The sequence below is a fragment of the Mus caroli genome, chromosome 11, assembly GCF_900094665.2.
Source record: "Mus caroli chromosome 11, CAROLI_EIJ_v1.1, whole genome shotgun sequence".
In the NCBI taxonomy this organism is placed as follows: Eukaryota; Metazoa; Chordata; class Mammalia; order Rodentia; family Muridae; genus Mus; species Mus caroli.
The window spans coordinates 54330142-54334948 of NC_034580.1; the positions used below are offsets into that span (position 1 = coordinate 54330142).

General features: G+C 46.5%; 1 long non-coding RNA gene across 1 annotated transcript in view; it reads left to right on the top strand.

Annotated features, from left to right (window-relative positions):
• LOC115032319 overlaps window positions 1-4062 on the top strand; it is a 7105-nt gene extending 3043 nt beyond the window's left edge. Inside the window, exons 2-3 of the long non-coding RNA XR_003837972.1 lie at window positions 1446-1740; window positions 2111-4062. This is a non-coding gene — a long non-coding RNA (uncharacterized LOC115032319). The remainder of the gene's footprint in view (window positions 1-1445; window positions 1741-2110) is intronic.
• The last annotated feature ends 745 nt before the right edge of the window (window positions 4063-4807 follow it).

The following is a 4807-nucleotide window of genomic DNA, read 5'->3' on the forward strand; positions in this document are numbered from 1 at the left end:
TTGTTTGTTTGTTTTTCGAGACAGGGTTTCTCTGTGTAGCCCTGGCTGTCCTGGCACTCACTTTGTAGACCAGGCTGGCCTCGAACTCAGAAATCCCCCTGCCTCTGCCTCCCGAGTGCTGGGATTAAAGGCGTGCGCCACCACGCCCGGCAATAATTTGCATTTCTATCACTGACTCCTCACCACTGTCTCTCCAGGAAACTGGAGAGTTACCACCTAGTTACCACCTAGACTCTGGGTCTGTTCTCCAGGAAGAACGGTGGTTTGCTACTCCAAGTCTACCTACTACCCAAAAGGCAGGGTGGGGTGTAAATCGTTCCTGGCTGAGCAATGCGGGTCCTGTGGTATTGTAGGATGGCATTTCATGTGATTTACAGAGGGGAAACTTGATTGAAAATTCTTGACCTGTATGTCCAGCTGTCCTTGGTTGGCGCTGTAAGTTTAAAATATCTGGTCTATTCAGCTTCCTTCAGTTTTCTGTAGTATTTCATGAAGTAGAGGACACCCTTGGCAGCTGCATACCTGCCCTCATGTTTAGCATTTGTTGACTGATGTATATAATATGCTAGCTCTAACCTCTCTTGAGTCTCTTACATTCCTTTTCTCTCTTGTAACCTCTGAGGGACTTATGTCCTTTCCTGTACCCCACAGCCAGTGCTTGCCCTCATTTTGTCTGCCGACCCATCCTAGACTGCCCATCCTAACAGTGTTGTGATTCAGTCTCGGTGCGGGTGCACTCAGGGTGTCCTACAGCCTAATTGTGATGGGATCCAGTGAAATTCCTGATGCTGTTCCACAGACTCCTCATGCTGATGTTTGTTTCCACGTAAGAGCACAGCCTGCTGATTTCGAGCCAGTCCACTTACTCATGTGATCATACTGTCCCTGGATCAGGCCTTCAGACCTTAGCACAACAGACTCCAGGATGGAAGTACCATTCAGGCTGTAAAACTCGGCACGTAGGCACAGCAACACTTGCCAAAATCCTGCCTGATCCATCAAAGCCCACAGTTCTGGCAACTGTGTCTCTAAATATACCAACCTTGCTTGCTTTTTGGCACCTGTAGCTCTGCTTCTGGCTATCTGCTCTTGCTAACTGAAGTATGTCAACCCAGGGTGTGCTTTTTGTGTTTAAAAGCTCTCCCTAGGAAAGACGCAGGGTTACACTGCTATCCCCAAAATCCACTGTAGTCTCCAACTAGCTTATAAAGACTTTTCGTTTGTTTAAGCCTGTGTCTAAGCAGTCATCTCTGGTGATATCCCTCAACATCTATCAGACTGAGGTGTAGAACACCCCCACATTCAACTCCTTAAATCGGGGGGGGGGGAGGGAGATAACACCTGGTTCCTAGGATAAAGCAAAATTGTAGGTATGAGTATCTCAGCAGAGAGCAAAAGACAATCTCAGCTCCTGTTTGTCATAGCCATTTTCTCCAAACCTCCAGGCACTCACGACTTCTAAATGTGTCCACCGTTTGGCTTTTCTGACGTTACTGTACCTCAGCTCGTCTTTCTGCTTTTGAACACTTGAACGCCATGGTGGAGTGACGGCTGATCATATCCCTGGGCAGCTGCTTCCATCAGACCGGCCAACCCAAAAGCCCACGGGTCTTTATCGTCGTCATCATCATCATCGCCATCATCATCATCATCGCTAACATATGTAGGAGGGCCTAGGTCATCGTGGCCTGTGGGTGACCATCCCTAGGCAGGTGGACCTGGACTATATATGAAAGCCAGGTAAGGGAGGAAGCCAGCGAGAAGCATTTCTCCATGGTTTTGCTTCAGTTCCTGCCTCCAGGCTCCTGCCTTAGTTAACTTGATGATGAACCTGTAAACTGAAACCAATCTATTTCCCTCAAGTTGCTTTTGGCCATGGTGTCTGTCTCAACAGAAAAATAGAGCAGCTGACGAAGTTGTTTGTATGTGTGTGTCTGAGACAAGGTCTTAGGAAGCCAATTAAAACCTTCTGACTCTCTTGCTTCCACCTTCCAAGGTCTGGGGTCATAGTTGTGTATGACCTTTGCCTTGTTTCAGATGGAGCGCTGAGCATGTGCACTGAGCTGACTTTCCACTCTGGCTTTATATTATCATCTCTGTTTCTTTGCAGAATGGGAACCGATACACTCACCCAGGCAGAGAGGTGGGTCAGGATCCAGCTCACTTAAGGAAGTAACTCACACCTGGACACTCACAAAGGCCTGCGATGATCAGGATTTCTTTCTCTGCAGAAGCTCAGTCAAAACTTCTCAAGGATGGAAAGTGTAGAGTCAGGAAGGCCTGGAGAGAGAACCCTGTGTGCTGTGGACTGTGGGCAGACTCAGGGCATCAGCTGAGCAGTGTTAAAGCAGCCACTCGTGGCATTAAAACTGTGTCCCCGAGCCAGAACACTATAGAGTTTTAAAGCTCACAAAGACCCGTGCCAAGCTCCATCACAGTGCGGCATCAGTCAGAGTCTTTTGTTCTTTCCTGGTTAGAAATGATCACGTTTGGGGAACAGAAGAAGAAGGAAGTTGGCGGGCTATCTGGAAAGCTCCCCTACAGCCTGGGACCTTGAACTTAATTTTACCTTATGATCAAAATAGAGTCTGAAAACAAAATGGCAGTACGTAGGACAAGTCTCACGTATTTGATCCCAAGTCCTCCAAGTACAGAGGAAGCTTCCGTGCTGTCTGGGCTGCAGAGGGAGGCTGCAAACAGCGAGCACGTGCCCCGGGAAGGGGGTGCAGGCTGCCTGGGGCTTGCTATGCAGCCCAGAATGATCTTGAGCTCAGCAGTTTTTCTGTTTCCATTACTTTTTTTTTTTTTTTAATTTGCTGTTTCCATTAGCAGACAATTAACACTGATAAAATACCCACCATCCAACTTCATAACTGAGTGGAAACAGGCTGTGATAGGTTCAGGACCACATTATCTAGAGGAATTTATGGGACCAAAATACTTAGCTATGATTCTCAGTCTTACATCCCCTTCTATCTAGGGGTGGGGGTGGGTGTGGGTGAAGAAAAAGAGTGAAAACAACAAGCTAACATTATAGAGGATTTACCAATAAACCTGCTTAGAAAATACGGAGTTTTACAGAAGTAAACTTTAGCCTCAAGTGGAACTCATAAGGCAAGCAGCACCCTACCCAGACTTCTTAGACACTGTAAAACATAAGGAAACCAGGGTTGTACTTCTAACACAATTAGAACTCAGATTCACCAACAATGTGTTCCCTTTTGAATTTGCTCACCATGTCTGCCCTGTCATTAAATTCTTTCCCTCTTACCAGGAAGAGTGAAAGTCGGCCGGGCAGTTCAAAAGGAATGACCCCGACTACCATCTGCCCAGAAGAACATCTCTGGCCTAACTCAAAGATCGCTGTGATCTGACTTTCTGCTTTGTAAATCTTCCCACAGACGTGCAGTATCTGTATCTGTGAAACCTGTTAAATTGCTCAACGTGTAACTGGCTTGGTAAGAACCTGCAAAGCCGTCTGCAGGTAAAAGCTTATTTAAGCTGGGCAGTGGTATTGAACACCTTCAATCCCGGCAATCAGGAGGCAGGCGGATCTCTGGGTTTCAGGCCAGCCTGGCCTACAGAACTAGTTCCAGGATAGCCAGGGCTACACAGAGAGACCCTGTCGCCATGCTGATTAACTGATTAGAGCATCCCTGATTGTCGAAATGTTGCAGGACCAGAGCCTAATTTTGCTTTATCTTGGGCTACCTTTAGCCCTTAAAATGGCTATTCCTTGCCCACCTCCGTGTCTGACCCAAGGTCATATGAATAACAGATAAAACCTTTCGGGGTGCATTAACAAAACTCTAAGTTTTCACCAAAGCCCAGAGTGTCACCAGATAGCAGCTAAAGTCTGTAGCCGCCATTTCTCTGATTCACTGTGGCTGCTCACTTACTGTTTCCACAGTGTATTGGGAAGTGCCTTGATTTATGGCTTTCTTTATTCAGCTACTATAAAAACAGCATCGGATAGAGCACCTCAGTTTTATAAATGGAATTCTTTTTTTAAATATTTTATTTATTTATTACATGTAAGTACACTGTAGCTGTCTTCAGACATACCAGAAGAGGGAGTCAGATCTCATTACAGATGGTTGTGAGCCACCATGTGGTTGCTGGGACTTGAACTCAGGACCTTAGGAAGAGCAGTCGGCGCTCTTAACCGCTGAGCCACCTCACCAGCCCTATAAATGGAATTCTTAAGAGATCACAGTGACCTTGCTCAACCATTCTGTCCGTCCAGAAAGGATGTCTGCTGAGACGGCCTGTCTCTTGAGATGGTCTGTCTTGCCTTGGGCAGACAATTTCAGGAAGGGAAGGCTGCAGACCACAAGCAGACCCCTGAGTTCTAACAACTTCCTCATTCCCAACACCCCCACCCCCACCCCCCATAATGCTCTGCGCTAACCTTTCCCCTACAGGCCCTGCGTTTCCTATGGGAGAGAGGCTGCCCCTTGCTGTGTGCGTGTACGCTAATTAACACATTTTATCTGCTGAGGTTAGACTCTGGTCTCTTTCTGTCTTCTGTCTCTTCCCCCTCCCTTAGAAATCTAAAATCAACCTGTTACCACACTGGACATGGAATTTGGGGTACCCCAAGTCTGTTCTTAGGCTATAGTCACTTACATTTGCTTCAGAATAAATTACCTCTGGTACTTTTTGAGATGAGAATTGTGTTTTTGTTTCAACAATGTCCAGGTTCTTGCGCAGTTGTTGGAGCTGAGCCTAATCTAATAATTTCCAGGGTGAAAAGTTGTTTTCTTTCTTTCCTTTCTTTCTTTCTTTCTTTCTTTCTTTCTTTCTT